Raw genomic sequence first — 21,069 nt, forward strand, 5'->3', positions numbered from 1 at the left:
AATTTTGGAGAGGAAAATGGCGGCAACTTGGTTGGAGAAGAGGTCGGTGCGGTGTCAGAGCATGACCAACCGATAATCTCTAAATGTTTGTTTTAATTACAGTGTAATTACGAATATTTCTTAATAAGTCAATCACAATCTCATTTGTATGGCTGAGGTATTTAGACTCTTATAAATTCGTTATTTTTTTTATTTTTAATTCGTTTTGTCAATCTTACAAATGAAATGTTGATTTGTCATTTTTACAAATGAAAAGTTAAAATCGTCATTCTTCTTATAAACACTATAAACTTTTGTCCTATTAAAAAACAGCGGTGAGTCTAGCCCAAATCTATCTTTAACTATAAATAGGCAAATGCAATTTTTTTTCTATATTTGTGAATTTATTATTTGAGGTAGTGTTTTCACAAAATAAATTTTCTTTCTTGATGCATTGAAGCATCAATCATCTACTTGAATATTATATGTAAAAATACTCTCCTCTCCTTAATTTTAGTATTGAACTCGAACTCTTACAAAAAAATCAAAAGAAAAAAAAAAAGCATGACGATATAAAGGAAAGAGAATTATAATGATGAAAGTGACAGAAGAATTGGAGTAAAGAAAAATTCTCCACAGCCCAAATAGTATTTTTCATTATTAGTAAAAAGAAAAACTCCACTAATTCAAGAATTATCATTATTAAAATATATGACATCACTATTTAATTATCACCTATATTTTCAGTAATGTCATTTAATTGAAACAAATATTTCAACATTTGAAAGATAATGCTAATATAACAAAAAAAAGGTATATATCAATTGTCATAGTGGTTGAAAAACTAGCAAAAAGATAATTATTTTATATATATATATATATATAATTCTTCAAAGAAAAGCATACTAAAATGATTTTTTTAAGGGAAAATAAAATAAAAAGGACATCCCAACAGCTGCCGCCCATCCAAGGATGAACTGACAAACCGTATGATGCACTAAAATTCATCTCAATAATTTCATGCATAAAAATATGTTATTTTCTTCAAGCAATAATGTTTCGACACGTGGAGCATCCACAGCCACGAATGTAACATAAGAAAAAGGCACTCGGTATTTTCCACTGGACCGACTTTGTTGACCTGACCGACCATAAATTTGAGGTTATAATAAAATCTGATGATTGCGATGTGATTACGTGGCATTAATATATTGGTAAACGGTTTCAACAGAGTGGGCCCGTAAAGATCGACGGTGATGATGAAATGTATTATGGATTTCAATTAGTCCGTTCAGTCACTCATCAGTTCTCACCGACTGTTGTCCACTTATTCCACACGTGATTTATATGATGTTAACGTTTTGTTTTCTTTTTATTTTTTTATTTTTTTTAGTTCGGAAATTTTAAACTTTTTATTTTGTAATTTTTTTTTTTTTTTTTTTAAATTTTATAAGAACTAAACTCTTCATTTATATATAATTGATAATAATTTAGTTTCTATTTGTAAAAAATTATTTAAGATAATGTAATTTTCTTATATTAAAGTTTGGACATTATGAGAGTTTAAATGTAGTGTTCAGTGGCCTCCTTTAATATTAACAGTAGAGTTAGATTTCTTGAGTGTGATTTGAATAATTGGATCTAAATCCACAAGATTCTTTCCATTTTCGACAAGTTTCTAGGTTAGCAGCTAAACCATATTCGATGATCATTTGACATATTTCACGTGAGCAAAATGATGTTGCATATACCTTATCGTAGAGCTTTAAATACATGAGATGGTACGTGGTGAGGGGATGTTTTTCCTTTGTAGCTCCCTTAGCTTGTTGCTTCTTGATTCTTTCCCAATAAAAGTGTTTTCCTTTGGTTTATTTATTATATTTTTATATACATTATATTTCATTAAAAGTTGAGTTCGGGCTAGATACTGCGTAGGATTAAAGTTACAAATTTTTTTTGGAAGGAAAAATCAATGAACTATCACAATGTCACGGATATAAAAAAAATATTTTTTTAGTTAAAAAATGTGTGTGTGGAGGATTCAACTTTCTAACATTTTAGTTGATAATACACTTTTCATTCCAATTGATCTATACTAATGTCGGTTGTACTTCCTTTATAATAATAATTATTAGATAAATTTCACGTTTCATACTATAAACGAAGGCCACGTTTACCAAATCATAATGAAAAGTGGTGTAAACTAATGAAGTTTCAATTTAGTGAGTCTAAATCGCGAACATAATTTTATTTCTTTTGATTGTGTTTGCTTAAAATTATAAACCTGTCACATTTACTGTCACTACTAGACCCTAATAATAATGGTAATGATAACATTAATTATAATAATAAATATGAAAAATTCTTAATTTTAATTTTGTAACAACAATAATATCTATAATAGTAACCATAGCCGTTCGTGGGTCTCACGTAAATTTAAAATGCAATCAAATTGAACATCCTTAGTCTTTCGATCAGATTACGTTTTCTAATTATAAAATTTGAAGCGAACATCACATTTCATTACTATTATAAATACAAGTAAAATAAACATAATCAAATGAGTCCGTTTTTTAAATTACCATGACATGAATATAAATTTAAGATAATTGTATCATGTGGGTCAAGTCAATGAAATGATGGAGAAGATTTAGGCAAAATGAGAGGGGAAGAAAATCCCAAAAAGAATTTTGAATTAACAATTGAAAATCTCTAACAATCACTGGTCCATCCACTTCTCTAACATCCTTATATAAATTCCCCACTTCATCCCTAACCTTCATCACTCCCCTCTGCAACACCTCTGGTTTCAAATACCAATTCCTTCCTCCATTTCTTTGTAAATTTCACCCACAAGAACCAGCAGCCATGTCTAAGGATCTCGAAGCCGGAGGATTCGCGGCAAGGACTACCAAGACCCACCTCCTGCCCCATTGATCGACGCCGAAGAGTTCACTTCAATGGTCTTTTTACAGAGCCATCATCGCCGAGTTCGTTGCCACACTTTTGTTCTTGTACGTCACTGTTCTCACTGTCATTGGCTACAGTAGCCAATCCGACACCAAAAAACGGCGGCCAAATCTGCGGCGGCGTCGGCATTCTCGGCATTGCTTTGGCATTCGGTGGCATGATCTTCGTCCTCGTTTACTGCACTGCTGGAATTTCCGGTGAGTTTCTTTGTCCTTCTATTGCTCTGTTTCTCTCTCTGTTCGCTCTGTTTAAAGGAACTTACCCTTTTTGTGAAACTTCTTAGGAGGGCATATTAACCCGCGGTGACTTTTGGGTTGTTCTTGGCTCGGAAAGTGTCTCTAGTTAGAGCAATTCTTTACATGGTGGCTCAATGTTTGGGCGCCATTTGTGGGTGTGCGTTGGTGAAATCGTTCCAGAAGGCTCATTACAATGAGTACGGTGGTGGAGCCAATTCTCTCGCCGATGGGTACAGCACCGGCACGGCTTAGCCGCAGAGATCATCGGAACTTTCGTTCTTGTTTACACTGTCTTCTCCGCCACTGATCCCAAGAGAAATGCTAGAGATTCTCACGTTCCTGTAAGTTCATTAAATTCCCCAAACTGGGGTTGGGAATTCAGCCTCATTTTTCTCGATTGAACGAACTAATATTGTTTTCAACTTGAAATTGAAGGTTTTGGCTCCACTCCCAATTGGGTTCGCGGTGTTCATGGTCATTTAGCCACCATTCGATCACGGGCACTGGCATCAACCCAGCTCGAAGCTTTGGAGCTGCCGTGGTCTTTAACAAAGACAAGCCCTGGGATGACCAGGTAATTTCTTCTTTTTCCATAATCCTTCTCTTCCAGGTTTTGAATCTTGTTTTATTTTGATCGAGTAATTGAGGCTTATTTCTTTAATGTGAGCAGTGGATTTTTTGGGTTGGGCCGTTCATTGGAGCTGCCATTGCTGCAATTTATCATCAAATCGTATTGAGGCAGGGCAGTTTAAAGCTCTGGGATCGTTCAGAAGTTCCACTGCTGTATGAATCTAATTCAAATCTCCATTTGTGAAGTATTGGGGACAAAAGAATGTGAATGTTGGTTTAGCAAAAATCCCAAAGGCACTGGTTTTTAAGTGTGCCTTCTATCCTTCCATTTGCTCTGTTTTTCTTTTGCTTTTTTTCCCCTGTTTTTCGCCCCAAGTTGTGTAATATTGGGCTCTGTTTTAATGCAAAGTTTGATCCAACCAAGTGGGTCAGTGTTTATGCTTAATCATATAATGTGCCATTTTTAAATTGGCCTCCTTGTTTCCCTTTATGATCGTGTTTAGATTAAGTGATAATAAGTCTAGAATTAATAACGTTATAAAAAATTTTATTTGGAATGAACTCAAGATGAATTCTTTCTATATATGTGAAAAATAGTGAAAGATGAAATTAGTGATTAAATGTAAACTTCAATAATATTATATGAAGTTAATTGTTTAATTGAAAACTTAAAAGTAAGTGAACCAAACGATCTCTTAGTTTGTGCATAGAAAAGTTGAAAAAGGTATTTGTCTTTTCCAAAGTGGCTAAGATGGAATTATGAGCCGAACGTTTAAGTTAAATGTTGACATTGATATAGAAATGTTGATAGATATCGATAAAATCTCGATTGATGAATAATTTTTGAAAAACATTATAAAGAATTTAAAAATATATTATAACTATTAAATAAACATTTTTACTGATTTTAAACTAGTTGTCATGTCTTATTGCTTATATTATAGATATATGATTGATATTTTGTTACTTTTTTTTAATATATTTCTTAGATTTTTACGATATAATGGAAATATCAATTTATTTTTTATATCGATGTCAAACTCATGAAAATGTGTAAATATCAATGGAAATATTAACATGTCAATGAAAATTTTACTAGGAAAAACTCAGTGGGAAAAAATCCTAAAGAAGGAAAAAAATACATATTTCATATAATATATACTCCAAAAAGAATGCAATATATTTACTCCTCTCATGAAAACATTACTTAAGATCTCTAAGTCGCTACATTCTAATATTGTGCACCAAATTTTCAAAAGTTATGGTTGGTAATACCTTTGTAAATAAGTCTGTCAGGTTATCCTTCGAACAAATGTGTTGTACAATGAAGTCGTTATTTTCTTCAAGATCATGAGTGTAGAAAAGCTTAAGTGAAATATGCCTTGTTCTATCTCCTTTGATATATCCTCCTTTGATTTGGGATATGCAAGTTATGTCGTCTTCATATAATATTGGTGGAAGATTTTTATTAGAACACAAGCCACATGTTTCATGAATGTGCTGAGTCATTGATCTTAGTCATACACATTCTCGACTAGTCTCGTGAATTGCAAGAATTTCAGCATGATTTGAGAAAGTGGTTGTTATGGTCTGTTTCACCGATCGCCATAATATAGCAGTTCCTCCACATGTGAACAGATAATCTGTTTGAGATCTAGTTTTGTGTGGATCAAATAAATATCCAGAATTTGCATAACCAACTAGGTCAAAATTTGATTTGTTTGAATAAAACAAATCCATATCGATTGTTTCTTGGAGATAACGAAGTTTATGCTTAATTTCGTTCCAATGTCTTTTTGTAAGGGAAGAACTATATCTAGCTAATAAATTTACTGGAAAAGTAATATATGGTCTTGTATTGTTAGCCAGATACATAAGTGCACCAATTGCACTAAGATATAGTACTTCAAAACCAATAAGTTCTTCATTATCATCTTGATGTCGAAATATATCTTTCTTCACATCTGGATGTGCTTTGTCCATATAAAATCTTTTCAAAACTTTTCCTATATAAGTTGACCGATGAACAAATATCTCATATGCTAAATGCTCAATTGAAAGCCAAGGCAAAATTTTGTTTTTCCAAGATCTTTCATCTCAAATTATTTCTTAAGATATTCTATTGCCTTTGAAAGCCCTTCAAGAGTTCCAATTATATTCAAATTATTAATATATATATATAATTATAATAGCAAATCCTGATTGTGATTTCTTTATAAAAGCACACAGACATATTGGATTATTTTGGTATCCTAAATTTCAATAAATAACCACTCAGACAATTGTACCACATCCGTCCTGATTGTTTTAATCTATATAGTGATCTCTGTAACTTTATTAAATACAGTTCCTGGGAATTTGATGTATATGTTTCAGGTACCTTAAATCCTTCTAGGATTCTCATATAGATATCATTATCAAGAGATCCATATAAATATGTTGTGACTACATTCATAAGATGCATATCTCAACTTTCGTATAAAGTCAGACTAATTAAATAGCAATTGCATCCACCACTAGAGAATATGTCTCCTCATAATCAATATCAAATCTTTGTGAAAAACTTTGTATAACTAGTCTTGATTTGTATCTTGTGACCTCATTATTTCCATTTCTTTTTCTCACAAATACTCATTTGTGCCCCATAGGTTTGAAACCTTTTGGTGTTCGGAATATGATCCGAAAATCAATTGTTTTGAAATCTTTACACAAGGGTTTATAATATTCTCATAAATATATATTTTTGCACACAAATATTCATATTGGAAGAAAATAGTGGAAGAAAGTGAAACAATCTTAGGGATTGTCTGGAGCGTTGATTGAGATATGATGTCTGGATTTCATATGTCTATGAAGTTCATATGTCTGTATTTATTTAGGGTGCAGAGTTATTTAGTCTGGGTTCATAAATCTGTGTTTGAGGTGCAGAGTTGAGTTCATATGTCCGGAGTATTAGATACAGTTTTTTAAGCTCTAAATAATCTGCTTTTATTGATGACTATTTTGTTTTGAAACCTTTTTTATTCAATAATTCTATTCATCTTTGTGTTGAAGAAAATATGGATTGAAATTTCTTTTCTTTTAATTTTTTATTTTTTATATATAAACAATTATTAACCCATTTCTTGCAGAAATATAGTTAAATAACACGGAAAACCGAAAAGAAATGAAATCTTTTGATTCCTAATTTTTCTCCATGAATTTCACATCATCTTTCTTTCTTTTTTTTCTTTCTTCATGTTGTTGCTCTTTGTTTTTACTCTGTCATGAGTTTTTTAATTGAATATTCCCCATAGTCTTAGTAGCCACTAGAATACCACCATATTTCTTCAACAATTTCACTTTCAACTCCTCCAAATTTGGAGGATTATTAGAGAATAAATCTCCATTTCACTATTTCTTGCTAGAAAATGTTCCAGGAAAAAATCTCCATTTTATGTTTTTTTTTGTTATGCATTACATACTTTTTAACTGCATACATACTTTTCCAAATATATTAACACTCATTTGATATATGAATTCAATTAAATAAAAATGTATTTTACAAATTTATACATATAAATATTGCACTTAATATAGACAAAATACTATTATTTATGTAATTAACAACCCTACAACATTCTTTAACAGTCATCGATCTTATAACAGTCGAAAGTGGTTGTTGAAGTTGATTATCAAAGATAATTTTCATTGGAGTTTATAGTTGGAGATGATTGTCGGAGCTTGAAGTTGGTTGCATGAAGGTGGCCGTAGAGTTAGTCATTGAAGTTTGTCATCGAAGGTGGTTTTTGGAGCCCGAAGTTGGTCGTCAGAGTTGGTTGTGCGAAGGATGTCATCGAAGTTGATCATTGAAGATGATTTTCATCAGAGTTTTGTAGTCGGAGGTGGTTGTTGGAGCTCGAAGTTGATCACATGAAGGTGGTATTGGAGTTGGTTGTTGGAGTTTGTCATCGGAGGTGGTTGTCGATGCCCGGAGTTGCTCGCTCGAAGCGAATTTGATCATTGAAGGTGATTTTCGTTAGAGTTTGTAGTCGAAGGTGGTCATTGGAGTTTGTTTTCGGAGGTGATTGTCGGAGCCTAAAATTGATTATTGGTGTTGGTCGTGTGAAGGTAGTTACTCCACTAATTGTGAATTTTAAAAATATAGAGGTAGTACTTTATATAGCTTTTTATTTGAAATTTTGACTATTCTTTTGTCTTCCACTCAACTAAAATGTTCAAAAGAAAAAAAAAAACTTAGGTAACAAAAACTAACCAAAGATTATAGACAGACCTCGTTTCATAACCATTTCGTTTGTGATTTTTTGTTTTTGAAAATTTAGCCCATGATGCTTGGAAGAAGCTACACTTGCTCTATGACAAAAAGGATCTTCCCAATAAAATTTACATTCGTGAGATGTTGTTTTCTTTTAAAATAAACCCATCTAAATCGTTGGATGAGAATTTATATGAGTTCAAAAAACTTACAAATGCTTTTAATCAATCTGGTGAGAAATTAAGGGCTGAGAGTGAAGCTGCCATCTTGATAAATTCAACACATGAAGCCTACAAAGAAGTTAGATCAGCTTTGAAATATGGCAAAGGCAATGTGATAGTGGTGTTGGGGTTGATGCCCTAAAGTCTCGTGTCCTGTAGTTTGTAAACAGTTTGTACGAACGCTTGTGATGTATAATATATGATATTTTACTTCACTTCTTGTTTTTGATCATCTGATTGTTTTATTTGCTTTATCACAAACCAATAAACTAAAATCCCTTATCTTTATGTAACTTAAGCATGTATGTGGTGACATACAAGTGGATCATGTCTTAAAAGATAACCAAAATGGTCTGTCGTATATGGATATAGGAGTGAAACCTTATCCTGGTAACGCTACGGATGCGACCCGCTTTGTGGAATAGTTACAAGTGCTGTGAATTGTCACAGATGGTCCGATCCTGATCATTTGTGTAGGGGACATGCGAGTAGGGGCATCTTATACAAAGAGTTTGTATAAGACCTGACCACGAAGTATTAACGTCTCATTATATAACACCGTTCATGACAAAGACTTCACTTCACCAGGATGACCATAGGTAACATAATCTCAATTCTGAATGAGTTGGGAACTCCTGCCATTGAGGGCGATCCTTTGATTTGTATGGGTGCGAGTGGCCAGACCGCCGACTCAAACCCAGTACTTTAGGGATTCGTCTGATTTGGGAGTTGGGAACTCAGCTACATAAGATGGAATTCACTCCTTCCTCGAAGCAGGGGTAAGTAGATAGATAGCTCCCTTAAGGGTTGATTCCAGGGCTTGAACGGTGTGGCACCACACATCTTCTCCTGGCCCGAGAGGTGTTCACACATAGTTGGACTATGTTGTATTGTTTATTAAAGGAATCAATGGTACTTAATTAGTAAGATGTAACTACAGGGGCAAAACAGTAATTTGGCTCAACTGTACTTACGAGCATCTGTGAAGGGTTATCATACTCATGATTGGTAATATCCGATGGACACAGAAATATATCTGTGGTAAGAAGAGTTCAGCTGTTGGTGTTTAGTGGAATGCATGACAGTTAACGGATGGTGGATCTAGTGGCTAAAGAGTTTAGTCAACTATTCACGTACCGTTAGAGGTTCGAGCCATAGGTTTATAAGGTCCCCTTGGTATCTTGGATAAAAGTTGACAATCTGTTTTTAGGTCAGTTTGGAATGTTCAAATTAGCAAGAGGGAGTTCAAATATATATGATATAATTGAACTGGTTAATTATATATGATATGGTTGATCAAATGTATGAGATACATTATTTTGGAGGAAATTGGATATAAATGTGATTTATATCAAGTAGGGAGAAAACACCATAGTTGATATATGATATTAAACTATTGGTTAAGAATATAATATGATTATATTCATTAATTTGTTAATTAGGTGGTTATGAGATAATTGACTGAAGTTTTCTTTGGATTCGTGCAAAAGTGGGAAGTTGATTTCAGTTCTTGTAACTGAAAAATAAAAATGAAAATAGTTTTCATTTTGATTTACATACACGCAAGAGAATCCGAAAATTTGCTCACAATGTGAAAGCCTTCGATCACTTAGTATTGAGAGCCTATAGCACCCGCCTCCTAAACGATCGCATACCCGCATAGCTAAATAATCGCCATCGATTATCTAAACGATCGCTTAGCGCGCCGAGCATAACTAAACGATTACCTACCTTTTGATAGATGATCGCTTAACTATACCTACCCGATCGTGTACCCCGACATAAACGATCAAGCACACCCGACTATACGATAGTCTTCCATTTTCTCCCACTTGCTTGATTGTACTACACAATTTTTTTTCCTCATCCCCTCTACCAATTCCCTCAAAGTACACCCTTTGGATTTTCACTCCGAGAATACTGAGGGCTTCGAGTGGTGGTGTCTTCCTCGGTTGCTTGTTGTCCGTGCGCTGCTGATCATGTAGACGTCTGTGGTGCGGCTAGGCATTTGCTTGTTGGACAATAAAGAGAGAGAAGAGTTCGTTCACGTAGGACCGAGTTCGATTGAAGAAAGTTTTCAACTGGTACGTTCTCTCGGTCTTTTGTATTTATTGTTAAAGCATGCCAGTAATTAGTGTTTACAATGCATATTTATATGTTAGAAGGTATGTGTAGTAATTCTGTCACTATGAAATCGGAAAGATCTACTTCCACTCATAAGCACTCTTGTTTAGGAGTTCCTTTAAGTGAACTCAGTGATTAATGCTCTAAGGTGTAAAGAACTTAAGCTAAAAACAGAGAATAAGGCTGGAGGGGCTGAGTCTCTCTACTCAAAAGGGAAGAACTTCACTAGAGGGAGTCGCTTTGACAAAACCCATAAGAACCATCAGGATAAACCTCCTTTGAAGTGTTTTACTTGCCACAAGGAGGGGAATTTCAAGAGGAATTGTCCTGAGAAGGGAAAACCCTATAGAAGAAACTCAAGAAAGCATACAGAAAATGGCAGAAATGACAGAAACAAAGACTATGAAAGGAGTGACAACAAAAGAACAAGAGATTATGGCAGAGGTAATGTTTTAGTGGGTGAAAATTCCTATGAATACACTGAAATTCTGACAACAACTCATTTGAAGCCCATGAGATATAAGACTGAGGAGAAGGTAGACTAAGTCATGGACTCAGGGTGTACCTATCATATGACTTCCAAAAGAGAATGGTTTGTGAATTACAAATCCTGGGAAGGAGGCTCAATCACCATAGGGGATGATCATGACTGTAAAATTATGAGAATTGGCTCAGTATGCCTAAAATTAGAAGACAATAAAAAAATACTTCTAAGGGAGGTAAGACATGTATCTAAACTTAGAAGGAACCTAATCTCTCTAGGAATGTTAGTTGACCAAGACTGTTATTACATTGGTAACAAAGAAAATCTACTTGTGAAGAGGGCTGGAAAGACAATGCTACTTGGAGTAAGGATGAATGGCCTATACTACTTGAAAAGTGTGTCCTTTCTTAATGTTGCTTTATTATCTCAAGATAGCATGATAAAAGGCTTGAATTGTGGCATAAGATACTCTCACACATCAGTGAACAAGGCTTGAATGAACTAACAAAACAAGGGCTGATTCAACCTAAAGGCTCAAAGAAGATAAGTTTTTGTGAGCATTGTGTCTATGGCAAAGCTGAGAGACTCAAATTCACAAAAGGAATCCATACTTCAAAGGATAAACTCAGTTACATACATGTTGACTTATGGGGATAAGCTGGAACTCCTTCATGGAGTGACTCAAGACACACAACAGTTACCTATATACCCCAACAAAATAGGGTAGTTGAAAGGATAAACAGAGCTTTTATGGAAAGGGTGAGGTGCATACTATCAGAAGTTAACCTCAAAGAAGTTTTTTGGGCAGAAGCTTTAGCAACAATCACCTACACTATTAACAGAAGCCCCTACACTTTCACTAACATGAAAACACCTGAGGAAATATGGACAGGTGTACCTCCCTATCAAACCTAAAAGCCTTTGGGTGCACAACATATATACATGCGAGGCAAAGCAAACTTCAACCTAGGGTCCTAAAGTGCATGTTTATAGGGTATCCTGAAGGAACTAAAGGTTACAAGCTTTGAGACTTCAGTTATAATCAGAGTATTATGAGTAGAGAAATAATTTTAAGAGAATATGAAATGATTTCAGTATCAGAGAATGGTAAACAGCTAGCTGAAGGAGTTTTAAATGAGAATTCCACTACCTTTACAGTGGAGCACTTACCTATAATTGAAAGGGCATCATCAGAGAATGGCATCCAGAATCCCCAAGCCATTAAAACAGAAGTAAGTGAACAAATAGGTCAAGACCAAGTCACCCAGCTTGAGAACCTAGCTGACTATACTCTGACAAGAGATAGAAGAAGAAGAAGAAAGATCAGGCCCCAACCAAATATTCAAATACTGGCTATGGCATTAACTATGCGATCGTTTAGCAAATGCTACACAATCGAGTGGAACAACTCTACATGAACGCATAGTCAAATCTAAACGATTGTCTAGCTTAAGCTACACGATGTGACCACTGTTTTGTCTTCTCCATCGAATCGAACTGCAACTCTTGCGTCTGAAGCTTCTTCAAGAATGATTAAAAAACTCTAAATGAATACAGACTCAATTACAAGAAATAACGTCAGAAAACGCAGGAGCACTTACAATTAACTTTTGTCAGAGACAACTATCCCAAAACAACCATCAACAACATCCACAAACATTTAACAGTTAAATGCATTGCAGAAACTTAAAACCCATTAAACTGTAAACGAAATTCAATACAACAAATGGAATTTGGAAATCAAAACACAACCTGGCTCTGATACCAATTGAAGGAACTCTATTTAATGTCGATTGCAAATTTCATTAAAGGGCTTTAATATCGGTTGCAACTGACATTAAAGACAGTGTTATTAAAGCTCTTTAATGTCGGTTGTCTATGAAATTTGCAATCGACATTAAAGCCCTTTAATGTCAGTTCCAACCGACATTAAAGCTCAGAATCTGTTCGTTTTATCAATTGTTGTCTGTTTTTTTAAATTTCATCGTTGAATCCATTTTTTTTTTGTCAAAAAGTATAACATGACATATCATCATCGAACATTGTGGCTATGACATATTATTTATATATGGATTGCAAATCTATTATATTTAATCCACAAATTCTGCTATAAAATTATAATTTAAAAGACCATACAATAATTCAACCATTGAAAACATAAATTACAAGTAATACAAATATTATGGTTTTACAAACATTATGAGTTTATTGTCTCTCTCTAATTGGTAAGTATGGATCCCTTCATAATTCTTCTTGAACAGACCCCTCCAGCTTCAGCAGTGTCTGATTATAGACATCTTTGTCTAAGCACTGTTGCTCAAAGGATCACAAACAAAAAAGGTTTAAGACAAAGGATTGAAAGTGAAAATTTGATCAGAATTCATATTCAACTAACCGTGTTTATTGGGAATGTGTATATATGGTACATTCAAGGAAAAATTCTTTACTAGAGTTCCCCAAGAAAAAGCATAAAGAGGTTGCGATACCAAATCTTTACTCCTTTGTTTCACCTACAAAACAAGAAAACTCAATAGTTGAATAAATAAAAGAATCTTCTTTTTAAAACTGTGAGTCATCAACTAAAACTTATTAAAACTGTGAGTTACATTCTTTTAGTATATTTAATTAGCATAATGCACATGTTCTCAAGCCAATCAATCATTTAGTTCCTGCATTTATCGCTTAGCTCCAGTGGCCCATCGTGTAGCTCAATCGTTTAGTAAACGATCTGCGGATAGGCTAACGTTTAGCTACCGCGCCCATCGTTTACCTCAATTTTTTAGCGCTGACGCCTTATCGTCTAACGCATTCGCCTATCGCTTAACGTCATCGCCTATCGCTTAACGTCATCGCCTATCGCTTAGCATTCCATCTATCGTGTAGCGCGTATGCTCATCGTCTAGCGTAGCACGGCTATCGTCTAGCACTCATGCCCATCCGTAGTTCCATCGTGTAGTCTATCGCTTAGCGCCCGCGCATCTGTTATAGGATTGTCTAGTGCCCGCCTACACGATCGACAATCGTCCAGCGCCCGCCTACACGATCGTCTAGTGCCTGTGCATCTGCTATACGATCGTCCAGCACCCACCTACACGATCGACGATCGTCCAGCGCATCGCTTAGCTCCGCGCATCTGCTATACAATCGTCTACCTCATCGTTTAGCTCCCCACATTGCTACACGATCGTCCAGCACCCACCTACACGATCGCCTATCTCATTGTGTAGCACCTGTCTCTTATACACATCTAGATGTGTATAAGAGACAGGATCTGGACGACTTCAGATCTGGGCAACTGGGTGCGGCCAACAACGGACGAATGAGAGGATCTACACCACGGACGACTGGGTGCGACTTCAGATCCGAGCCAGATCTACACCACGACAGATTCTTCACCCACTGTCTCTTATACACATCTAGATGTGTATAAGAGACAGACTTCAGATCGAACGACGAACGGTGGCACACAGATCCGGGCGACTAGGTACAGCCGACGACAGACGAATGAGAGGATCTACACCACGGACGACTGGGTGCGACTTCAGATCCGAGCCAGATCTACACCACGACAGACTCTTCACCCACGATCGATGGACGAATGGCAAGGGTTTGGAAGAGAGAAATGAGAAAGAAGAGGGTCTGAAGAGGGAATTGTGAGAATGAGAGGAAAAAGAAAATAGGGGGAGAGTGAAGAGAGAAAAATTAAGCGGGTCTTTAATGTCGGTTTAAAACTGACATTAAAGGTTCCCCTACAATGTCAGTTTAAAACCGACATTAAAGATCTGATTTTTTTAAATAAAAAAAAAAAAAAAAAAACCGACATTATACATCCGATTTCACCTTTTTCAACCGATATTAAAGCCCAAAATTCTTGTAGTGAAATAGACATGATCTAGATTACTTTGCATGTAATTTCCATGTTATCCATCCCTACTTGATCTATGTTATCAAATGTATTGGAATTGATGATAAAGGAAGATTTAGTTAGAAAGGTAGTGACCAAAGCTGCCTTGATTCCGTGCTAATACAAGAGATGAACCAGATTGAGTTTTAAAGGGGAATTACCTATTTATGCGCATTTAAGGTTTAAGTGATTTAATTATATTAAGTACACAGACATAGCCCAAGTGGGAGATTGTTAGACATATTTAAATAATAATACGTTTAATTAAAATATGAGTTATGTATGTGGATTAATAACTTATTTAAGTTATTTTATTAGATTGAGTCATATTATGTGATTTAATTAATTAAGACCCTAGATTTCTAATTGAGTATGAAATTCCTAGTTAATTAGGGTTTAATGGGAACGCTAATTGAACTAGTATATAAAGAGACCTCAGGGCTATAATTCTCAATATACCAAAACAATATCTTGAATCCCATATAGAGAGAGATCCCATTAAGGACATTCATAATTTTTTTTTTAGGAAGACCATAGTTATCTTTTTCTTGAACTATCATCAATCTCAATGGAATTTGGTATGTTATTTATTATTGGCAATTTAGCATGAATGATCCTAGGGCTAATTTATTTTTTAATATAGATTTAAAGTAATATTCTAACATTTAGTAGATAAAAAATTTAAAATATAATTATTCCTATATGTATGTTCCTAATTATTGTTTACCTTAAAATTACTATACTACTTTTCTTTCGAAAATTTTTATTGTCATTCTAATTTTAACATTTGTATAACCTTTCTAATTTATTCTCTCTAATTTGTTTCTTTTTCTCTAACTTATTTATCTTTCTAAATACTACATATGTGAATTGATGCAATAGTTTAATGTGAATGAATGCGACAATTAGAGGCAAAACATATAGGTATAGATTCTCCCTCATAATTCTTCTTTTTTTCAGAAATTCTACTATTTTCTCAAGAGTTTTCAAAAGTTATTTTTTTCCTTTTCATATATATTTTTAAAAAATGATTGATGCTTTCTTTATTTTATTTCCAAAAATCCAATTCTGTCATTTTTTTTTCTTTTTTCCTTTCCGTTTTCACATATTTATTTATCTTTAACTATCGCAGTTGCTTATCTCAATAAATAAATAGGGGTGGGGGGAAACCTATCAGAGTTGCTTATTTTTTCTCTCTTTTTAATACAAAGAATTGTACTCTTTTTTTTTTTCTTTTCCACATTTGATTAGGAAGCAAATCAAATATATATCGGTTTTCATCACTGACATATATTATTGATAATAAATTTCTACCAATCTCTATTATTGATAGAGGTATATAAGTTTTCATCACTGATAGTCTCAATGATGGAATTATATCGATTTCTATTATTGATAGCATTAATAATAGACTTTTATCAATTTCTATCAATGATAGACGTTGATAGACTTCGATCAAGGTCTATCAGTGAACTTGTATCAGTTTCTATCATTGATAGACATTGATAGACTTCTATACAGTCTATCTAAGTCTTTCTATGACAAATATTGATAACAACTTCTACCCTAATTATAATTAAATTTTGTTATTTATGTAAACATTTTCTCCTTCTTTTTCTATTTTCAAAAATCCCCTTATTTCTTTACCCATAACCATTCTTGTCATACACATAAAAAAAAAAAAAAAAAAAAAAATTAAATCAATTTATAACGAAAAAAACATTTTATTCTTAGAAAAAAAAACTAAAAAAAAGTCTAGTATGGTATTCTTTATCAATCAAAATAATAAATAAAAAGTAAATATATTTAAGACAAAAAAAAATTAAAAAATTCTGTGGAAGTAAAATTGGAAACAAATATTTTTTAAGTTTAAAATCCTCCCAAATCTGATTGTTTTAAAGGGGATTTTTTTTATAGAAAAAAAAAAAGACGATTTAAAATCTTAAATGAAAACAAATTTTTTATTATTTCAGAGTAAACAAACACAGAAAATGATAATTTGAAATGATATCAGTATATCCGATATCAAAGCCACTTTCAATAATATTAATAATAAAAAAAGTGTATATCAAGTAATAATCAACTTTCAAGTATATATATATATGTGTTATTTTATATATATATGTGTTATTTTGTCACCTACTACAATTTTTCTAAAAATTTGATATGTCAAAAGTTTTTATAATTTCTTTTCATTTCATTAGCTTGAAAATTATTTGTTGCACTCAATTTCACGACATAATTTGAAATTTTTATTTTAATAAAATTATAAAATTAATAAAAAAAACTTATTAAACTTTGATGATAGGGTAAATTATAAAAAACAATTAATCAATTAAAAAATACATATTCTAGACACTATGTTTCTATTATTATAAAAAAATCATATAAATTATTTGTATATAAGTCATAACTAACTCTAGATATTCGTATATTTTAAAATTTTAGTATATTTTTGTTTATCTTGATTATGTGTTTTTTAATATTATATCTTTTGAATTACACTGTATATTGATAGTAAAATGAGTTCGTTAATTTTATAATATGCAGTGATTTGTAGTAAATGAAATTATAATTTTTATTATAATAAAAAAAGAAGATTAGAATATATTATGTGCATCACATGTAATAATAGGTTAGTTAAACAAATATGTATATTATTATAAAAATATTAATTTTTACTTGAAAATTAAATAATAAATGTATTTTTAAGGATTAAAATAAATAGTTAAAAAATGAAAATTTGTTTTAAACGACAAAACTATTGAATATATTTTCAAACATAACAAAATATCATTATCTATCAGTGATAGATATTGATAGATATTGATAGACATCTAGTAGTGATACATGATAATAGTCTATCAGTATCTATCACTAATAGACAATAACTAAATTTAATATTTTGTTTCAAAGTTTTATCATTTTTAATTATTAAATTAATTACAAAATTATTATTAAACTAATTAGATTAAATCATATTCAAATGAGTCATGGCATATTAACAACTAAGTATAATATATTACAAGAACATATAAAATTAATCTATCTTAATTTTAATTATAAAACTATTAAATAATATTTTGTTCATATTATTGAAAAAAAGCACCTACTTCCTTTTTAAAAAGTAAAAATACACGTGCATATGGACGTGGTAAAACCCTAGCATGTTTAAAAGTCATTTTGAATTTGTATGGTCTCAGATAACTAATTGATTTTTAGTTTTAAATTTTTAAAAAGTCATTTTAAATTTATATGGTCCCACTTGATAATTAATTGGTTTTTAGTTTTTAATTTTTAAAAATTAGGCCTATAAACACCCTTACACCCTTTCCACCTCCGAATTCTTACATTGTCATCCACTTTCTATCATTGTTTTTAAAAGAAAAGCTAAGTTTTAAAAATAAATAATAAATAATAAGTAGTTTTTAGGCCCCCATTTGATAATCCTTTGATTTTTTATTTTTAGTTTTTTAAAATTAAACTTGTAACACCTCTTACACATCTAAATTTCGTGCTTTTTTATCAACATTTTTCTAATGCTTTCAAAAACTAATCTAAAATTTGAAAATTATTAAAAAAAATATTTTTAAATTTGGCTAAAAATTTAACTCTGGTACTTAAGAAAAATGTTAACGTAAGAAATTCATATGATAAATGCTTAATTTGCAAAAACCAAATAGTTACCAAACGAAACCTTAAAAACTTGTTATTTTTTAAAAAATTTAACTAAGAACTCAATTTTTTTTACTTAAGAAAAATGCAAACTAATGTGCGAATTTGGGAGAAAATGAATTTAATTTTCAAAAACAAAAAAACAAAAACAAAATGGTTACTAAATGGACCTATATGCTTCATGGTAAGAAATTGAGAACAAACAAACTCAATTTCTAGAAAAACCAAAACTTAAAAATTAAATAGTCATCACACATGACCTAAACTATTAAGACTTTGTTTGATAACTCTTTGGATTTTAATTTTTAATTTTTGAAAATTAAGTCTATGAACACCTCTTTCATCTCTAAATTTCTTGTTTTGATATCTACTTTTTTATCCATGTAAAATCAAGTCCAATTTTGAAAACTAAAAAAAAAAAAATGTAGTTTTTAAAAATTTGTTTTTATTTTTTGAATTTGGCTAAGAACTCAACTTTTAAATTTAAAATTGATACAAACCATGATAAATATATATAGAGAGAGATTTAATTTTAAAAAATAAAAAATAAAAAATCAAATCTGGTCTAAAAGTTTTATTTAAAAAAATCGATATATAAGTTGGACAAGTTTGAGTTGAAGAAAGGTGTAACAAATTTTATAGAGCTATTACTGGTCAATCACTAAATGAAAACTAAAAAGCACATTTTTGTGCTCATCGGATTCGTCAGATCACTTTCCTGAAATAATATCACTTTTTTTTTAAGAGAATATCATATTTTTTTAATGCAGAATAAATTCCAAGTTTTAATCATCATCTTCAAAAATTAATAATCACTTTTCAAACAATATATATCAATGTCAAAAACCTTAGAATTGTCGTCAAGAGAAAAAGGGGGAAAAAAAAGTAAAAAACTCTATAATAGTTAATTGGAAAAGAAAATCAAATTTTAGAGTAAAAATTGATTTTATCAAATTCGACCTTATGGATAAAAATTCGCACTTTACAAAGTTTAGAGCTAAAATAATTTTTTTCCTCCTTGTTTACATTTTATATTTTCTTTCAATATTAATTATTTTCAATGTAACCTTTTTAAAAAAATTACACTTTTCGGTCATTGAATTTTAGAATTGGAAGCATTTTAGACTTTAAAGTTTCAAACATAATATTTTAACTCTTGAGGTTTGAATAATTTATGCGTCAATTTTTCGTCAATTTTTCGTCACTGTAGCTACAAAAGTTGGCATGACCAAAATGATTATAAACATAAAATTCTAAAATTAAAATTTCCAAACATTTGGTTTTTTTTTTAAAAAATAGACCTATAAACACTTATCCCACCTAATGTATTATGTACTTTCTACCAGTGTTTTCCAAAACCAAGTCAAATTTTAAAATCTAAAAAAGAATATAAAATGTAGTTTTTATTTTTAAAATTTGGCTAAAAATTCAATTCTTTTACTTGAAAAAGATGAAAATGATTGTGAGAAACTAAAAGAAAATAAGGAAATAGAATTAATTTTTTTTAAAAAAAAAACAAATCCAAAAAATTACTGAAGTTGTCTAAAATATTGATTTTTTTAATGAATTAAAAAGTTGAGTTTAAAATGGAAGGAATAAAGTGTTAGTTTTTTTTTTTTTTTTTTTTTTTTTTTTTTTTTTTAAGATTGAATTTGAATGCATAGCAATTCATTTGGGTGCTCATTGTTATTTTTAGGGTGTTCTAATGATTCAACCGTCTGAACAATCTAGATTATTCAATCCAAAAATAAGGTTGAATTTGGTTAGTTTTATTCTTGGATTGAATTAGGTTAAACTTTTTTTTTATTGTTGTTGGATTGGGTTGGATTGTGGATTGACTAAAAAGATTTGGATTGACCCAACCCAACCTATATATATATATATATATATCTTTGATTAAAGTTTGATTACTTTATAGGTATTAATTTGTGAATTTTTAATATTTTTCTTTTAAAATTATTATGATATTTATCTTTGTTTTAAAGTTTGTAATAAACATCATAGATATTTGGTATTTAACATTTCAGTTTTATGAGATTGTAGTTATTATTCATGTGTTGTAGATATATTTAATATTTTTAATTAAAAAGGAAAAATAAATTATAACCCGAGAACCTAACCTAACCCGATCCGAATTTGAGGGTTGAGTTTGAGACTTTATTTGAATTTTTTGGCTTGTCAACCCAATCAAAGTTGGCCCAGAAAATACTCTCAATTCAACCCAACCTAACTCAGGTATACCCTAACTGTTTTCTAAATATCTTTGTATTTGTCCTATGTTAAACCACTAATGGAAGTCCGGGCGATTCTTGAAGGGCTTCAATTTGCTTCAATGGTGATCCCTAATGGCAGAATAATCGTTGAATCTGAGTGCATGCAATCGATCAATTTGATTAGAAGGAAGAAGGAGATGATCTCGGAAGATGCATGTTGACCTGAAGAAATCTGGTCAATCTTTATATCCTTTGCTGATGTTTCATTTGAACATATTGATAGGAACAGCAATCTGCTTGTTGATTGTATTGCAAAGAACGCAAGAGATTTCTCTTTTGTACCTTCATTATTGGAGACGGATGCATTTCCACTTCATGCCCTTGAGGCTTAATAAATTTTGATGTTTTGATTAAAAAAATTGAATTTGAATTATTATT

At 31.6% G+C, this 21,069-nt stretch overlaps 1 pseudogene; it reads left to right on the top strand.

The window, feature by feature from the left end:
* Window positions 1–3,232: 3,232 nt before the first annotated feature.
* On the top strand, window positions 3,233–4,200 carry LOC120074066 (annotated as a pseudogene).
* Window positions 4,201–21,069: the final 16,869 nt, after the last annotated feature.

The sequence above is a fragment of the Benincasa hispida genome, chromosome 3, assembly GCF_009727055.1.
Source record: "Benincasa hispida cultivar B227 chromosome 3, ASM972705v1, whole genome shotgun sequence".
Taxonomy (NCBI): domain Eukaryota; kingdom Viridiplantae; phylum Streptophyta; class Magnoliopsida; order Cucurbitales; family Cucurbitaceae; genus Benincasa; species Benincasa hispida.